This window comes from Apodemus sylvaticus, chromosome 4 (genome assembly GCF_947179515.1).
Source record: "Apodemus sylvaticus chromosome 4, mApoSyl1.1, whole genome shotgun sequence".
NCBI lineage: Eukaryota > Metazoa > Chordata > Mammalia > Rodentia > Muridae > Apodemus > Apodemus sylvaticus.
Genome location: NC_067475.1, coordinates 70,686,593 through 70,706,501, shown reverse-complemented (window position 1 = coordinate 70,706,501; position 19,909 = coordinate 70,686,593). Strand labels below are relative to the sequence as shown.

The 19,909-nt window shown below is 41.0% G+C and overlaps 1 pseudogene; it reads left to right on the top strand.

Annotated features, from left to right (window-relative positions):
• Positions 1–10,908: 10,908 nt before the first annotated feature.
• Positions 10,909–12,003, top strand: LOC127683620 (TD and POZ domain-containing protein 1-like; annotated as a pseudogene).
• The last annotated feature ends 7,906 nt before the right edge of the window (positions 12,004–19,909 follow it).

The following is a 19,909-nucleotide window of genomic DNA, read 5'->3' as shown; positions in this document are numbered from 1 at the left end:
TTTTTAAGGGTGCGATGAGCATGCTCGACGATTCCTTGACCAATTGGGTTATAAGGAATTCTAGTTTTATGTTTAATTCCAATTTTTTTACAAAATGAGATGAAGTTCTTACCAGAATAGGCTGGCCCATTGTCTGTCTTAATGACCTTGGGTAATCCCATGGTGTTAAAACTTGTAAACAGTGATCAATTACTATTTTAGAGGCTTCTTCCAAATGTAGAGAGGCAAAAAGAAGTCCTGAGCAAGTATCAGTGCAAACATGTATAACTTTTAATTTTCCAAATTCTGCATAGTGAGTTACATCCGTTTGCCAAATTTGATTAGGTATAAGGCCTTGTGGATTAACCCTAAGTGAGGCACTGGTGCTAAAGTAAGGCAATTAGGGCATTGTTTTACAATCATTCTTGCTTGCTCCTTTGTGATCTTATGACAGAGTCTTAATGTATGTCTAGAAAGATGAAATTTATCATGATCACGTCTAGCCATTTCTACAAGTTCTAAAACTAAAGCCTCTCCTATTAGAGCTCTGTCAATGCACTGATTGCCTTCAGCTAAGGCTCCAGGAAGACCGGAGTGAGCTCTTATATGGCCAATGTAAAAGGGAGTTTTCCTAGCAAGAATGATACTTTGCAATTGTGGAAAAAAAGGATCCTGCTGGTGTATTAAAATTAAATGTGCCGCAGGTCTCTAATTGTGGTACATAAAATGCAACGTAAGCACTGTCAGTAAAGAGATTAAAAGTACTATTTACAGATTGAAAGACACACAACACCACTGTCAGTTCTGATAACTGAGCAGAAAGCCCAGGGGGTCTCTATATCCACCTGTTGATTATTAATAAGATATCTAGCTCTTCCTTTGGAAGAGCCATCTGTGAAAATTAAAAGAGCATTATGCAACGGCTGTAAAGATGTCATTTTAGGAAATAAAACCTCATGCATATTTAAAAACTTTATCAATTTGTCTTGAGGATAATGGTTATCTACAGTCCCTTCAAAGCCTATTTGAGCAAGCAACCAATCTGTGCTATGCTGTTTTAACCAAGCATCTTGATCTACATTATAAGGCTGAATAATAACATCTGGTTCTTTGCCGAAATAAGTTAGCGCCTGCTTTCTTCCAAGCACAATTACTTGGGCTACTGCCTCATAATATGGCAAGATATTAAGCCTTGAAGACACCCTCAAATGAATCCACATCAGAGGAGACTTATGCCATAATAAACCTGTAGGCAAATAAGTCGTATTAAAAATTAGCAGATGCAAAGGTAAAGAATAATCTATAGAGGTAACAAATTGATTTTCAATAGCCTTCTCCACTAGCTGTAAAGCCAAATGTCCTTCTGAAGTTAATAATCTAGGGGATGTCGGGTCAGCATTCCCCTTTAGAATATCAAATAAAGGTCGAAATTCTCCTGTAGTAAGCTTTAAATATGGCTGAAGCCTGTTAATGTCACCCAATAACTTCTGAAAATCATTTAAAGTTTTTAAATTGTCCCTGCAAATAATTATCTTCTGAGAAAAAACAGCTTGATCTGTAAATTTGAAACCCAGATAATTATACGGATCCTGGGTTTGTACTTTCTCTGGAGCTATTTGCAATCCTTTAGCGGCTAAAGCTTGCTGAAATCTTTAAAACAAAAAAGCAAAGTCTGAGGAGTTTTTCCTCCAACCAGATTCATTTGTTATAAAAGGTCTCTCCCCCACACTTAGGACAGATTTCTGGGGAGCAAACTGATTGCCCGCTTATAGCACCCCTGTTATCAGGGCAATCACCTTTAAAATGACCCAGACTACCACATTTAAAACACCTTTTATTTCCTTGTCTCTGCGAAAGTATTCCCTGGATGGTGGTCCCCTGGAACGCTGCAGCTATTGCTAGACCCTGATTATATGAGGCACCAATTTCAGAACAGAGATGAATATAACCAGCCAAGTCTGTGTTCCCTGTGAGGTCTGATGGCCTCCCGGCAGGCTGCATTAACATTTTCATAAGCTAGCTGAGTAATCAATGGATTTTCTGCCTGAGAATTTCCAAAAATTCTATTAGCTGTTTTTAATAATCTATCCACAAAATCGTGAAAAAGCTCATCAGGAGCCTGTTTGACACCAGTTAAGCTTCCACTATGATCTCCCTTCGATGGTAAAAGATTCCAAGCATAGCGGGCAGCCATCTCAATCTGCGCATACACTGCGATGGGAAAACCAATCTGATTAGTATTTCCTTCAAATACGCCTTCTCCCAGTAACATATCAGCATTCCATTCTGGATGGCCTGCCTGAGTATTTATGGTGGCAGTTCTTTTGCTAGCCTCACGCCATTCAGAACTCCAAAGCAAGAAATCTCCTCCTGACAAAATAGCCTTACACAAAGTTTTCCAATCCTGTGGAGTTAAATTTGACTCTATCACAGTATCCAATAAAGCTTGTATAAAAGGGGCTGTAGGGCCATACTGAGCTACAGCTGCCTTTAATTCTTTTATCACTTTGAATTTCAATGTCTGATATTGTATAATCCTATTCTCCTGGTCTTCGATCTCAAGGACAGGAAAAGCTAAGAGTTCTGATGCATCCTGCCCTTCTCCACGAGCCTGGCTTACAGCTCCTTCTAGTGGCGATTGGCATGTCCCAGGATCATTGTTCTCTCTACTATTTGATACCCTTTTTAGCTCCTGTAATTCATTAGTCAATTTCTCCAGCCTAATGTCAAACTCCAATTTTTGTAACTGCATATCTCTCTGGATCTCATCTCCTGCCATCAGAGTCATAGGCAGAGCAGAGGGCACGATAGGGGCCTATTTTTCCCCATGAGATTCAGCTGTTCTCTTTTTGGGATGAGCTACCTTTTCTATAATTAGCTCATCAGCACTATCTCTGCGTTTTTGTAACTTAGAGTGGGGAGGGTCCTTCTTTGCGGAGGTCCTCTCTGGCAGGCTTTCTTCTTGAGATTCCTCAAGTTCTTGAATCATATCTAATTCCTCCAGGCCTCCTTCATCTATAATATCCTTTATAAGTGTCCAGAGGCAGAGGGTAATATTATCTGCCTTGGCTGCCTTTAGCGAATTCCCAAATCTCTCCCAGGTTCTCTCGTTTAACGTTCGTTTTTCTTGGAACGAAGGACAGCAAGAATATATTTGATCCAAAAATCCTCTAACCTTCCTTCCTTAAACCCTATCCCTTTTGCCTGAAGCAGCCCTAGGATGCTGCGGGGAGCAAGTTTCCACGCGAACTTTCATGTCCCATTTTTTCTCTATCTATCTATCTATCTATCCCAAGCAGCTACTGTGCTGGGTCAACACAATTCTGCTTGCCTAGCCATATCCTTCTGCACACACAACAATAGTTTCAAAGGATAAAATTTTACACTAGCGCTAGCATTTAACTCCTATAGTTGTTTACCGTGCGGATACCATCTTCTTTCCATTTTTTCTGCGAAGCTTTGCCAGATAGGGTTACCTCAGGAAATTCTCCTGTATCAGGTCGGTTCCTGTTCAAGGCACCATTATGTAGCCGCCCACGGCCGCATGTGAACTGGAGACCTGGAAGAGAATTCTGGGGATAAACGGGAAGGGGACTAAAGAGAAATGAGTCAGGACAAAACTTTGCCCATTGAGACTGATTTTACTATTATTTATCCAATATATATAGTCTTTAGAAAACAACCCTTCCCCCCCACATCAAGGGGGAAGGCCGCGAATTCCTTGGCTCTTCTTCTCAGCAGTTCGCATGCTTCAAGTCTCACAGGTCTCTGCTGGTCTCCAGGTGAGACTGCCCTGAGGCAGCCTTTGTTGTCAAGGTGAAAGTGTCAAGGTGAAAGCAGCTGTATTGTTCTAAGGGGAACAAAGGCCAGAGATAACACCAGCAGAAGGGTGGGGGCTGCCAGCCAGGAATGTCACAGCTTGAATGGAATGGGCTGAGAAGTCCAGCTCAATGCTGTGGGGGAAGGGACAAAAGGGCACAGAAACAGTATCCAAATTAACAAAATTAGAAATGAAAAGGGAGATATAACAACAGAAACTGAGGAAATTCAAAAAATCATCAGATTCTACTACAAAAGCCTGTACTCAACACAACTGGAGAATCTGGGGGAAATGGACAATTTCTTAGACAGATACCAAATACCAAATTAAATCAGGATCAAATAGATCATCTAAACAGACCCATAACCCCTAAAGAAATAGAAGGGGTAATAGAAAGTCTTCCGGCCAATAAATGCACAGGACCAGATGGTTTTAGTGCAGAATTCTATCAAACCTTCAAAGAAAGAAGACTTAACACCAATACTCTTCAAAGTATCCCACCAAATAGAAACAGAAGGAACACTACCCAACTCCTTCTACGAAGCCACAATTATGCTGATACCAAAACCACACAAAGATCCAACTAAGAAAGAGAATTTCAGGCCAATTTCCCTTATGAATATCGATGTAAAATACTCAATAAAATTCTTGCCCACTGAATCCAAGAACACATCAAAACGATCATCCTCCAAGATTAAGTAGGCTTCATCCCAGAGATGGAGGGATAGTTCAATATATGGAAATCCATCCATTTTAACCACTACATAAACAAACTCAAAGACAAAAACCCATGATCATTTCATTAGATGCTGAAAAAATACTTGACAAAACTCAGCATCCTTTAATGCTAAAAGTCTTGGAAAGGAGAGGATTTCAAGGCCCATATCTACACATAGTAAAAGAAATATACAGCAAACCGGTAGCCAACATCAAACTAAATGGAGAGAAACTTGAAGCAATCCCACTAAAATCAGGGACTAGACAAGGCTGCCCCCTCTCTCCATATTTTTTCAATATAGTACTTGAAGTCCTAGCTAGAGCAATTAGACAACATAAGGAGGTCAATGGGATACAAATTGGAATGGAAAAAGTCAAAGTGTCAATATTTGAAGATGATATGATAGTATACTTAAGTGAGCCAAAAAACTCTATCAGAGAACTCCTACAGCTGATAAACAAGTTCAGAAAAGTGGCTGGTTACAAAATCAACTGAAGCAAATCAGTAGCCTTTGTATTCTGAAAGGACAAGCAGACTGAGAAAGAAATTAGGGAAATGACACCCTTCACAATAGCCACAAACAGCATAAATTATCTTGGGGTGACTCTAACTAATGAAATGAAAGAGCTATACTGATAAGTAGTAGGACATTATGCTAAGATGGCCTGCTTCAGAGTATTATATAATCTGTGACAGGTTCACCCTTCTTTAGAAAGGCTGTAAGGGATTCATTTTAGGGAAGATTCCTGTTATTAATATGCTCTTCCTATTATTATTAAATATCTATATCTATATATATCACTTAGTGATCTCTATCTCTATCTCTATCTCCATCTCCATCTCCATCTCCATCTCCATCTCCATCTCCATCTATATCTTTATCTATATCTATATCTATATCTATATCTATATCTATATCTATATCTATATCTATATCTATAATCACTAAGTAATAGCACACCCCTTTGGAGCATATCTCTGCAGGTCTATGAAGATATACTATTTTATAGCAATGCTAAATAGACAAATAGATGACTTAAGGCTTAATGATGATCTTATTAGATTTCCTAAAATTATATCAGTGATTATTAAGCTCTTTTATAATGGGACTATTATTGGGTCCTTTTCTGATAGTCAAAACCGCAATGAGAACTCTGCCATTCTCCCAAGTGTCACCAGTTAACTGCTCTGGATCGCCTCCCAGATAAGATTATTCCTGAGAACCACACACCCTGACTCAGTGATTCCTTTAAGGAATGCCTCAGAGATCAAGCAATGCAGTGTTCAGTGTACCTCTGCCATCCTCTGCTCAGTCTCCAGGCAGTTTTCTTCTTTCTAGTAGGTATGCTGCTCTCATCTTACTAGCAAGCCCATTCCTTCAGTGGCATTAGACCCTACTTCAGAATACCAGCATATACTGAAGTAAACCTGAGACTTCAAACCTTGTGGACTAAGTAAGTACTGGCTTTACCCATTGTTGAAAAGCTGGACCTCAGTCTGTATGTTATATTCAGATATCCACTTTCAATTTATGTGGAGGAATTCATTCTACAGGTCTCTACAGAACCCTGACTAATGAAATATACTTGAAATGAGAATGTATAGCATGTGTATATAGTTTAATGTAGCTTTTGTATGAAATAGAGTTTATTTAAACCATGGGAATTTGAGTTGAGTAGGGATGAGAAGGAAGTAGAGGTAGAGAAAAACACCCAGATATAGCGAGAGAGAGAGAGAGAGAGAGAGAGAGAGAGAGAGAGAGAGAGAGAGAGAAAGAGACAGAGAGAAAGAGACAGAGAGAGAGAGAGAGAGAGAGAGAGAGAGAGAGAGAGAGAGAGAGAGAGAGAGAGAATGAGAGAGGGAGAGGGAGGGAGAGAAGAGGGAGAGGAGAGGAGAATCTGTCTAGTAACACATGGAGAATGAGGAGGATGGTGTAACAGGAGTGAGGGAGAAAGTGATTACAGAGTTTGGGAGAGGAAAAGACTAAAAGATGATCAGAGAGAAGTAGGGGGCAAACATCTCCTTTCATGGTGAGTCAACGGTACCTGGTTATTGCCAGGAAACTGTTGGGTAGACCCTAGAAAGAATGCTAACATTCCTTCATTTTGGATTAATTTAAAATAAAGGTGAAAACTAGGCAGAAATGATGGTGGAGCAGGGATAGGGACTCCGTGATCTTTAGCTATTTCCCGCTGTTTTGGGAGGATGTGTATTTGTGAAACTAAAGAAAATTTCTATTGGGAAGTTGGTTCCATCTTAGAAAGTTGGCTGTTTCCTTGCTATCCAGGGTTTGTGGTACCATCTTTAGGTAAAAGGAGCAGATCCAGTCGAACCATTTGTGTCTTGGTGGTTGGGGTGAGGAAAGTCCCAATCCCAGGGAAGAGGAGAGGAATCCTACGTTCTGGAATAGGTCACAAGTGGGAACTTAGGCTATTGATTGGCAGTTGTACTTATCCAAATGGAGTCTGTTTCATCCATGAGAGGTCAATCTCAGTGTGTTTCTTGGAGATTATAATTTTACAAAAGAGATAAATGTGTTAATAGCATGAGAAGTCTTCAGGATGAGCTTTGGGAAGACAGAAACCTTTTGTGGAACAGGAACCAGAAGGGCTTTTTTTTTCTCTCTAGGAGACTGACTGTATACCAATGTAGTATAATGAGAAGCATTTTGAAGTATGTATTGAAAAGACAATTAACTGGAAAATTTGACAACCTTGTGAATATGATAATTGATCATATAGTTTAGCATGAGAAACACCTTGAGTTTAGAGTTAAAATATTTAGCATGAGAAACACTTTAAGTCTATAGGTTAAAGACAGTCAAAGGAAACTTCAAATTTGGACTTACAATATAAAAGTGGGATTGTATAGTAGAGTGTTTTATTAGGGTTATTCTAATTTATAAAAACTATTAATGTTAGGACAGTGGCATAACAGGGAAGATAAATTTGAAGCATTTAGTCACTGGGAACTGAGCTTAGAAAAGGAAGTAACAGAAGGGTAGGTCTGAAAGGTTATATCTGAACTGTGTGTACTTTATCTTGAATCCTGTGAGTGAGGCAAACTTGTCTGTCTTTGATAAAATATCTGGTAGTCATAATTAGTTAACAAATTGACTAATGAGCTAATAAAGTGGGAGATTTAGATTTGGGGTAAAGAATTAGGGTTCTGTTTTCTAGAGTTAGCTTAGCTGTCAATGTAGTTAGACATTTATGAAAAGTAAATTAAAATCTAGAAGTCATTAATTAAAATGACAGAGTTTGCTCAATAGTCCACTACCTAGACAATTTTCCCAGGTGCCTGGGTTCTCCATCATAACTCGGGCAGAGTCAATGTCACCATTAGGCCCAGAAGACAAGAAGCTTTTTTCTTGAGGAGTAGAAATGTGGGAGAAATCTGGGCGTGGTGGTGTATGCCTTTAATCCCAGCACTTGGGAGGCAGAGGCAGGTGGATTTCTGAGTTCAAGGCCAGCTTGGTCTACAGAGTGAGTTCCAGGACAGCCAGGACTACACAGAGAAACCCTGACTCAAAAAAAACCCCCAAATTTGTGAGAAATGACCCACCCTGTCCTAGGCAATATGAGACATTTAACCCTCTGGTTATCCTCAGTTTGACAATAATGTAGGCTGAGTGCCGGCATCAGCAATGCAATGGAGCACAGAACCTCAGTGCTTATCATAATACAGTCTAGGCAGTCTTGTAACTGCATACATCTTTTTAGAGATCTTGGTTGGGGGAGGGGGTGGTAACTGTTATGCTATGGAGTCTTTCTGTCCTAATAAGCTTAAACATTTGTTGTTACATTCAGCAGTTTCTGAGAAGAATGAGAGCTAGTATCTATTAAGCATATCTGAGTTAGGCAATCTTTAACTTAAAGCAGTGATCTTTTACCTGTTTGCTATTCTAAATCTTTAAATTAATATTTAAATTATTATTTATCAAGGCAGAATAGACTTCAAAGACCCTGTCACGATGTTCTAAGGTGAGGAGGCAGTGAGGTAGGAACTGCCCATAACAAAGATGCTGGGTGATCATGGGACTGTCATTAATTAAGATGGCACTAAAGCTACAGCCATTTATCTGACCTCCCTTATTTAAGATGGTACTGAAGCAAAAGCATAGGAAAACCTTATCTGCTTACAAAAAAGATGGCAGACACTCACAAGACTGCCCAGAACAAAAGTAGTGCTGAAGGGGTGGATGGGAGAACAGGGGGATGGAAGGGAGCTTATGTGACTTCGGGGAGTGGGGGACCTGAAAAGGGGAAATCATTTGAAATGTAAATAAAAAATATATCGAATAAAAAAAAGATAAAAAAGAAAAAAAAGATGGTGCTGAAGCAAAAGCATAGGAAATCCTTATCTTCCTACAAAAAAGATGGCAGACACTTACAAGACTGCCCAGAACAAAGGTAGTGCTGAAGGAGTGGATGGGAGAACAGGGGGATGGAAGGGAGCTTATGTGACTTCGGGGAGTGGGGGACCTGAAAAGGGGAAATCATTTGAAATGTAAATAAAAAATATATCGAATAAAAAAAAGATACAAAAGAAAAAAAAGATGGTGCTGAAGCAAAAGCATAGGAAAACCTTATCTTCCTACAAAAAAGATGGCAGACACTCACAAGACTGCCCAGAACAAAGGTAGCACTGAAGCTACAACTCTGCCTAGAGGAATGTAATGTGTTTGTTATATGTGGGAATGGCAGAAATAATTGTGCATCAGCAGATAACATGTAAAAGGATATACGTATGGAGATGAATGGACACATTTTGTCTGGTGGACAGCAGGTCTCCCCTTTCACTGTAGTCAGCCTCTGTTGATGTGTACAGAGCAGTGGGTCTGATCTGTGCATGGAGCAGCTCAGCTGTCACACCTGGTTTAGAGCTGATGCAGAACATAATGGAAAGTATTCAGAGAGCTGACAGTGGTGGTGGTGCGGGGACCCCAGGAGCACAGAAGCATAGGCAGCAGCTCAACCTCGTGTAATCAGGGCACAAGTGGGGCAGGGCAAGGAAGGAAGCACGTTGGGTGGGTCAGGGAATAAGAGGCAGGGCCTGCAGCTGTGCTCTGTTTGCCTGCAACTCTGCTCTAGCATAGCATGTTTTGTGTCCCATCGTGTTGGGTCAGGCAGGGAGCAAGAAAGCAAGGGGGAACAGAGATAGGAGAATAGATGCAGCCATAGATCAAGGTGGAACACTGTTTCTCAGTGTTTATCATACCACAATCAAGGCAGCCTTCTCACTGTGCCTGTATGTGGGAGGGAGAGCAAAGAAGTAAAGTTGCAAGAGATGGAGGTAGTGGGAGGGGGCCCTGCATAGAAATCTTTCCATTTATCTGAATGGCTGGTGAGAGGTTTGTAAAAATTTAAGTGCCCTCAAACAGCAATGGAGAGTTATTGCTTAGTGGATATTGGGGCCAAATTTAGCCTGTGAACTTGGAAGCCTTTAAGAGTCCGTGGCATCTCAGGAGGGAGCATGGGAGTGTCAGCGAAGATATACCCTTTCTGGGTGAGATCGGCAGTTATTAATTTCTGCTAGCAGTATTCTGAGGAAATGTTTATAACTAAACAACAAGAGGGTCAGTTCACTAAGACCTCAAGCTTTGCGTTGTGGTCTGAGCTCAGGCCAGTACCTGAGTGGGCTGTGAGGAGAATGGTCCACACAGGCCTGGGGTTTCACAACAGTGAGAAAAGGAAATGATGCAGAGGAGAGAGGAAATCTCACTCAAGGGAAAATGTCCTAAAATGAGGAGAGAGCAAGGATGCCAGTCTTAAAGACTGTAAATGTCACCATCCACCAGGACACCATAAAGTGGCTGTGAGGTCAACACCCCTCCCTTGGGACCAGGGGATGTATACACTGACCAGTGTGGGAGAGGGAGCTAACCAATTTGCTGATGTTTGGATGGATAGCTCTAGAGAGCAATATTGTTGCTGGCAAGTTCATGTGGCAGTGGGAGATGTTAACCTGTAAGTTTCTAAATCTGAGTCACAACATCAATGCTGTGTTTTATAAAAAGAAATGCAGGACATGCCTATGGTAAGGGTGGGAGGGGTACTCTGGCTGGACCATGCTAAGGCTTCCCTTCCCCCTGGGGTACCAGTCATATGACAGGACTAGCATAGAATAGAGTTTATTTGCAGCCTTGGGAGGGGAGTTAAGTAGGGATACTAAGAGAGGAGATGAAGAGGGAGAGGGAAAGAGAGAGAGACAATGAAAGAGAGAGAGAGAGAGAGAGAGAGAGAGAGAGAGAGAGAGAGACAGAGATTTAGAGAAATTGAAACTCAAATCGAATGTTTACCTATAATTGTATCCAAGAGGAAGACATATAAGTAACTTCTAGTTCTTCTTTCAGATCACCTTTAACTTCCAAATTCTACCTCCTTTAGAAATGTCAGGGGAAATGGAAGCCAAGAGCTGGGACTCCACACAGAACAGGGTTCAGAAATTCTGCTATGAGTGTACCATTAGCAACTTTTCAACTTACATGTGGGGGATTCAGAAAGAGATTACAAGCCCAGTGTTCTCATCAGAGGCCAGTGAAGAAGTGGCATGGTGTTTGAGAGTACACACAAATGGGGTTGATGAAGAAAGCAAAGGTTTCCTGTCAGTTCACCTGGTGTTGATCAGCTAACCAGGAAGCCTAGTTTGGGCCAAGTTCCAGTTCTGGATCATAAATTTCCAAGGAGAGAAATTTCAAAGTATGAAGAGCACGAAAGCTGCTTGCTTTCTGCCAAATCAACCACTGGGATTAAAAGTGTTCCTCTCTCGAAATTACCCCCTCTCCCTTCAGCATTGGCGTGTCCCTCAAGACCTGCTCACCCTTTGCTGCAAGATGAGAATATCGGTAGTCTTCTATAGCATGCGATTACAGAACATGACACCTGCAAACAAGGATCCAAGGCAGACGTTAATAGATGACCTAACAAAGCTGTGGGAGAAATCTCTTTTCACAGACTGTTCCCTATTGGTAGGTGACCATGAATTCAGGGCTCACAAGGCCATCCTAGCAGCTCGCTCTCCAGTTTTCAGAGCCATGTTTGAACATGAAATGCAGGAGAGACTAACCAACCTTGTGAAGATCCCTGACCTGGATCCTCAGGTCTTCAAGGAGATGATGGACTTCATCTACACAGGGAAGGCACCACACCTCAACAGCTACCCTATGGCCACTGGTGTGCTGACAGCAGCTGACAAGTATGGCCTGGAGGAATTGATGGTCATGTGTGAGGATGCCCTCTGCAGGATCCTCTCTGTGGAGAATGCTGCACACACTCTCATCCTGGCTGACCTCCACAGCAGAAAGAATCTAAAGACCCAGGCTCTGAATTTCATTGCACTTCATTCCTCTGAGGTCTCTGAGACCTCGGAGTGGAAGTCAATGTTGGAGTCACATCCCCACTTGGCAGCTGAAGCCTTCCACTCCCTGGATTCTGCACAGAATATTTTCTTTGAGCCCTCACTCAAACGCCTAAAGAGATTTTAGAAGCTAGTCAGACATGTCCAACACCTGTCTTCCAATGGCAACACCCAATGTAGCTATCAATGACTTCTGGTTAGAGTACAGTATTATGGGAGCATTTATAGAGAATCTGTGGCAAGATAGCATGGTGGCTCAAGATTAAAACAGCTGTACTATGTTAAAATGGCAGGTGTGAGAAGGGCAGCACAAGAGTCTGGGTCAATCAAGTTGACATCTGCCCTGTTGATGTTCTTGTTTATTTTTTGACTGACACGTTGGAAACTGGGATTCAAGTTAGGTGCTGACCCTAAGCACAGCTCAACAGAGTTTCATCCAGGAAAACTGTATGTACTGATCTAAACAGAACAAATGACCAGGGCTCAGAGAAAGGGAGAAATCAAACATGAATGTTTATTTATCTGAGACTAAAATGACAATGAAGACTTTTTAAATGCTCAGTTTGTGGGAACTCAGCTGCAAAAGGAATTACTGCTCTCTCAGAAAACTGATTCAGTTCCAGCAGACACCGGAGAGTTTTTTCAGCCACCTGTAACTGGTGATGCAGTGGATCTGAGACACTTCTCTGGTCTCAATGGGCACAAACAGCTCTGTATACAAAACCTTAACCTAATAAAATATAATAAAAATAAAACAGTTGAAATCATTCGGTGGATTTCAGAGCTGTTTATGTTCCGAGAAGTCACATATAGTCCAATCAGCTCTGCTCAGCTCAAGATATTTGTGCAGATTTCCTACCAGTATTAGAAATCCTTTGTCTTTTTCTTGGCATCTAAATTACCAAAAAGCTCCATCATCATGCTTTTATGATGACTAAGAAGAGTAGACCAATGTGGAGGAAGTCTACTCCTCCTGGGAAGGAAGTGTTTGTTGGTCAAGATATGCAAGAATCTTTTATGTATTTTGAAAACATTTGCAGGGATTCATTTCATATGGATTCATGCACCGTAGGCCAGTAGTTCCTCCTCTTCTCAATGTTGTGCCCTCTTAAAATAGTTCTTCTTGTTGTGGTCAACCAGAAGCATTAAATTACTTTGTGGCTACTTCATAACTGTAGTGTGGCTCCTGTTAGGAATTATATTGTAAAATCGGATATAGAGGATTTTTGATATTCAACCCCCATGAAATGGTCATTACTCTCCCAAAGAGGATGAGGAAGCCACAGGTTGAGAACCATGGCTCCAGGCCATGCTTTCTGTAACACCAGCCAGACCTCTTATAGAACTTCTCATACTAAAGTTCTCCCAGACCCAATTCCACAATCTCTGTCAACCTCTGTACCACAATACCAGTGGGAGTCTTCACTGTCCATTCGTTTTATATCCAAGGATGCCATATATCTTTCCCTTCTGGCCTCCGTCTGAAGTTCTTCAGGTGAAAATTCTTTGTTTAGCTTTGTACCCCATTTTTAATAGGGTTATTTGGTTCTCTGGGGTTTAAGTTCTTGAGTTCTTTGTATATATTGGATATTAGTCCTCTGTTGGATTTAGGGTTGGTGAAGATCCTTTCCCAATCTGTTGGGTGACATTTTGTCCTTTTGACAGTGTCCTTTGTCTTACAGAAATTTTGTAATTTTATGAGGTCCCATTTGTCAATTCTTGATCTTAGAGCATAAGCTATTGGTGTTCTGTTCAGGAACTTTCCCCCTGTGCCCACGTCCTCAAGGGTCTACCCCAGTTTCTTTCTTTTTTCTTTTTTTTTTTTTTGGCCTTGAATTTATGTTTTTTTAGATTCGATATATTTACATTTCAAATGATTTCCCCTTTTCTAGCCCCCACTCCCCGAAAGTCCTGTAAGCTCCCTTCTCTCCCCCTGTCCTCCCACCCACCCCTTACCACTTCCCTGTTCTGGTTTTGCCAAATACTGCTTTGCTGAGTCTTTCCAGAACAAGGGGCCACTCTTCCTTTCTTCTTGTACCTCTTTTGATGTGTGGATTATATTTTGGGTATTCCAGTTTTCTAGGTTAATATCCACTTATTAGTGAGTGCATACCATGATTCACCTTTTGAGTCAGGGTTACCTCACTTAGTATGATGTTCTCTAGCTCCATCCATTTGCCTAAGAATTTCATAAATTCATTGTTTCTAATGGCTGAATAGTACTCCATTGTGTAGATATACCACATTTTTTTTTGCATCCACTCTTCTGTTGAGGGATTCCTGGGTTCTTTCCAGCATCTGGCAATTATAAATAGGGCTGCTATGAACATAGTAGAGCATGTATCCTTATTACATGGTGGGAAATCCTCTGGGTATATGCCCAGGAGTGGTATAGCAGCATCTTCTGGAAGTGAGGTGCCCAGTTTTTGGAGGAACCACCAGACTGATTTCCAGAGTGGTTGTACCAATTTGCAACCCCACCAGCAGTGGAGGAGTGTTCCTCTTTCTCCACACCCTCTCCAACACCTGCTGTCTCCTGAATTTCTAATCCTAGCCATTCTGACTGGTGTAAGGTGAAATCTCAGGGTTGTTTTGATTTGCAGTTCCCTAATGTCTTATGAAGTTGAGCATTTTTTAAGATGCTTCTCCGCCATCTGAAGTTCTTCAGGTGAGAATTCTTTGTTTAACTCTGTTTCCCATTTTTTAATAGGGTTGTTTGGTTTTCTGGAGTCTAACTTCTTGAGTTCTTTATATATATTGGATATTAACCCTCTATCTGATGTAGGATCGGTGAAGACCTTTTCCCAATTTGTTGGTTGCCGATTTGTCCTCTTGATGGTGTCCTCTGCCTTACAGAAACTTTGTAATTTTATGAGGTCACATTTGTCAATTCTTGATCTTAGAGCATACGCTATTGGTGTTCTGTTCAGAAACTTTCACCCTGTACCGATGTCCTTAAGGGTCTTCCCCAGTTTCTTTTCTAATAGCTTCAGAGTGTCTGGCTTCAGAGGACCTTGATCCATTTGGATTTGAGCTTAGTACAAAGAGACAAGGATGGATCAATTCGCATTCTTCTGCATGCCGACCTCCAGTTGAACCAGCACCATTTGTTGAAAAGGTTATCTTTTTTCTATTGGATGATTTCAGCCTCTTTGTCGAGGATCAAGTGGTCATAGGTGTGTGGGTTCATTTCTGGACCTTCAATCCTGTTCCATGGATTCTCCTGCCTGTCACTGTACCAATACCCTGCAGTTTTTAACACTATTGCTCTGTAGTATTGCTTGAGGTCAGGGATACTGATTCCCCCAGACTTTCTTATGTTGCTGAGAATAGTTTTATCTATCCTGGGTTTTTTGTTATTCCCGATGAATTTGAGAATTGCTCTTTTTTTAAAATTCCATTTATTTTTTATTTACATTTCAAATGATTTCTTCTTTCCTGGCTCCCCACTTCCTGAAAGTCCCATATGCCCTCTCCCCTCCTCCTTTTCCCCCATCCACCCCTTCCCATTTCCTTGTTCTGGTATTGCCCTATATGTCTGCACTGAGCCTTTCCAGATCCAGTGGCCACTCCTCCATTCTTCATGGACATCATTTGATATGTGGATTATGACTTGGGTATTCCAAGTTTCTAGACTAATATCCACTTACCAGTGAGCACATACCATGATATAGGTCTTTTGAGACGGGGTTACCTCACTTAGTATGATGTTCTCCAGCTCCATCCATTTGTCTAAGAATTTCATGAATTCATTGTTTCTAATGGCTGAATAGTACTCCACTGGGTATATATACGACATTTTTTGTATCCATTCCTCCATTTAGGGAAACCTGGTTTCTTTCCAGCTGCTGGCTATTATAAAAAGGGCTTCTATGAACATAGTGGAACATGTATCCTTATTACATCGAATTGCTCTTTCTAACTCTATGAAGAACTGAGTTGGGATTTTGAAAGGGATTGCATTGAATCTGTAGATTGCTTTTGACAAAATGGCCATTTTAACTATATTAATCCTGCCAATCCATGAGTATGGGAGATTTTTCCATTTTCTGAGGTCTTCTTCCAATTCCTTTTTCAGAGACTTGAAGATCTTTTCATACATATCTTTCACTTGTTTGATCATAGTGACACCAAGATACTTTCTGTAGTTTGTGGCTATTGTGAAGGGTGTCATTTCCCTAATTTCTTTCTCAGTCTGCTTATCCTTTGAGTATAGGAAGTCTACTGATTTGCTTGAGTTGATTTTGTAACGAGCCATTTTGCTGAAGTTGTTTATCAGCTGTCAGACACTCTGAAGCTAATAGAAAAGATACTGGGGAAGACCCTTGAGGACATCGGTACAGGGGGAAAGTTCCTGAACAGAACACCAATAGCTTATGCTCTAAGATCAAGAATTGACAAATGGGACCTCATAAAATTACAAAGTTTCTGTAAAGCAAAGGACACTATCAAAAGGACAAATTGGCAACCAACAAATTGGGAAAAGATCTTCACCAACCCTACATCAGATAGAGGGCTAATATCCAATATATATAAAGAACTCAAGAAGTTAGACTCTATAAAATGAAATAACCCTATTAAAAAAAATGGAGTACAGAGTTAAACAAAGAATTTTCACCTGAAGAACTTTGGATGGCAGAGAAGCATCTTAAAAACTGCTCAACTTCATTAGTCATTAGGGAAATGCAAATCAAAACAACCCTGAGATTTCACTTTATACCAGTCAGAATGGCTAAGATTAAAAATCCAGGAGATAGCAGATGTTGGCGAGCATGTGGAGAAAGAGGAACATTCTTCCACTGCTGGTGGGATTGCAAATTGGTACAACCACTCTGGAAATCAGTCTGGCGGTTCCTCCAAAAACTTGGCACTTCACTTCCAGAAGATCCTGCTATACCACTCCTGGGCATAAACCCAGAAGATTCCCCAGCATGTAATAAGGGTACATGTTTCACTATGTTCATAGCAGCCCTATTTATAATTGCCAGAAGCTGGAAAGAACCCAGGTATCCCTCAATAGAAGAGTGGATGCAAAAAAAATGTGGTATATATACACAATGGAGTACTATTCAGCCATTGGAAACAATGAATTCATGAAATTCTTAGGCAAATGGATGGAGCTGGAGAACATCATACTAAGTGAGGTAAACCAGACACAAAAGATGAATTATGGTATGAATGCACTAGTAAGTAGATATTAACCTAGAAACCTGGAATACCAAAAACATAATCCACACATTAAATGAGGTACAAGGAGAACAGAGGAGTGGCCCCATGTTCTGGAAAGACTCAGTGAAGCAGTATAGGGCAAAACCAGGCAGTTTTCTTCTTTCAGGAGCCAGTCCACATATACAAGCAGTCACCCGTGGGAAGCTGCATCTGTGTGTTTGGCAGGAGATAGAATTGCGGACTTCAACATGCTAGGCAAGTTCCCAAGCATTGAGCTAAATGTTTCCACACTTTGTACCCTCATTACTCCCACAGGCCCTTTCTTCCTTTCTTAATATTTATCAGATTTTCCTTCAGAAAACTTGGTCCAAGAAGGATGCAGAGCATCTAACATTGTGTTTCTGAGACTGATGTTACTCATAATTTGTTGTATCAGTGTACAAGGGAGCTCAGGTCTCCTTTCTCAGCACCACAGAGTATAAGACAAGGCTATTTCTAAGAATTGAAGGCAAACATCATCTACATCAAGAATTGAAGTATAACAAAAATTACGTTACTGCAAAACCCATAAGGGGATTTAAAAAGCTCAGCTTGTGATCTTTTCTGCTCTCCCATGGGCATTGGCTTCTCCCTGCAGACCAGCCCACCCTCTGCTGCACGGTGAGCATGGTACAAGGCTCCTTCAGCATGTCTGGAGAGAACAGGAAGCTTTCAATCGTCGTTCCAAAAAAATCTGAGACATCCATCTATGCCGCCTTCTATTCAAGAAAATGTTTATGGGCTGGAGAGATGGCTCACTGGTTAAGAGCACCGATCTCTCTTCCTGAGTTCCCGAGTTCAATTCCCAGCAACCACATGGTGGCTCACAACCATTCATAGTAAGGTCGGACACCCCCTTCTGGTGTGTCTGAGGACAACTACAGTGTACTTACATATAATAAGTAAATAAAGCTGTAAAAGAAAAGAAAATGGTTAGGATGACTTCTGTTTGGACACATAGAATTCAGCCACGATCAGTTGATTCAGTGTCCAGAACGTGTGTGAGGCATTTCCAGACATTTCCGTGATAGAAGTCATTCAGGATGCAAACCCCAACACATACAAAGCATTTCCAGTTAAACCTAAAACCAAGGTGTATTTGATCATAGTCCATAGTGTTGGAGTGTAGAGCCAGGGAAATTTTAGTGATCTCCTAAAATACAGAGAGGTGCTCTGTTGCAACTTAAGAAGGATCTTTATTTTATTTGAGTTAGCTCCTGCCACACCATATCCATGTAAGGTGATTTTGGTGTTTGGGGAGCCCTGGATATCTATGTGGCAAGGCCATATACTAAGCAGCAAGCAGGGAGTAAATGTGAAAACATCTAATTGTAAAGCTACTGTGACCTTTAACATAATTGGCTAGTGCTGGGTGTCATAACATAAACTATTTTTTTTTGTTTTGTTTTTCCTCTGAGACAGGGTTTCTCTGTGTAGCCCTGGATGTCCTGGAACTCACTTTGTAGACCAGGCTGGCCTCAAACTCAGAAATCTCCCTGCCTCCACCTCAAAATTGCTGGGATTAACGGCGTGCTCCACCACCATGTGTCTAACATAAAGTTAATTTCTGTTCTCCTCTACATTGGTGGTCATTAACCAGGGGGTGGTTTTGTAATCTGGGGGTGCCGGTATGGGTGGAATAACCTGGTCTTGTTGAGGATGTAAATTGAAGATGCTGGTCTTATTGGAGATTGGCTTAGAGAGTGATTAAGGGGGTGTAAATTGAAGATGCTGGTGTTATTGGAGATAGGCTCAGGTTTTGTTGAGGGGCAACTTGGAAACTAATGCTAGGTGCCAGGATGTTAATTTGAACAGGTTTTTAAAAATGGAGTCTGAACTTCAAAGATTTGACCATACATCAGGAATATCTGTATTCTCTAACCTTAGTTTTTCATGTTCAAGTTTCTGCTCCTGGATATATATTTTTGTTAGCTAAATTGCATCAATGAAAAGTGTGGGTTTTGTAATTAAAACACACCCCCCACAGACCCTAAATTACCAGAAGCAAATGCAGCTGTTGATCTAGCTTTTATTACTTAGCCAGCATATTTAAAAAAAAAAAAAAACCTCCAGTGGGTTTAGAGCTTATGGAAAGGTGTTTGAGATATTTAGTGATAGTGGCAGAGAGTATTTAATTAAAGGACTACAAAAGATTAAAAAATAAGTGGACAGAAGCAACAGACTCCAGACCCGTAAAAAAGGCTGTTGGCAGTCAAGGAAAAACCAGAAGACTGCAGGAGGTGCCTAAAACAGATAGCTTCAGAGGAAGGAGGTAAGGGGGCCCTGAAGACCCTGAGGGGAAGTACAAAGTCTAAATGGAATAAAACACAGGAAAGAATAGAGCCATCTTCAGAGGTTTGGGGCTCTGATCCTGCCCACCATACAGGAGCTCTTCCACATGCCTTACATAATTGAACACTCAGACTCCTGAGCAGTTAAGGAAAGCACCCCTTCCCTGATCATGTTTATGGTAGCAATCTGTAAGATCAGTGCATGGGTAAATAGTATCTGTGCAGAGATTTACATCATCTCTTTATTTATGCAAGGTTGTCCCTAGTAAGCAAAGTATATTGGTGATGGTTATTCTTCTAGTCTGCACTACTTGTGGACATACTAAAGTGGAAGGCATGCCTTTTAATTTTTTTTCTTTTGCTTTTTTTCAAGACAGTGTTTCTCTGTGTAGCCATGGCTGTCCTGGAACTCACTTTGTAGACAATGCTGGCCTTGAACTCAGAAATCTGCCTGCCTCTGCCTCCCAAATATTGGGATTAAAGGCGTGTGCCTCCAGTGCCCTGCGAATTTTTTTTCTTAAGTTGAAGTAGGTA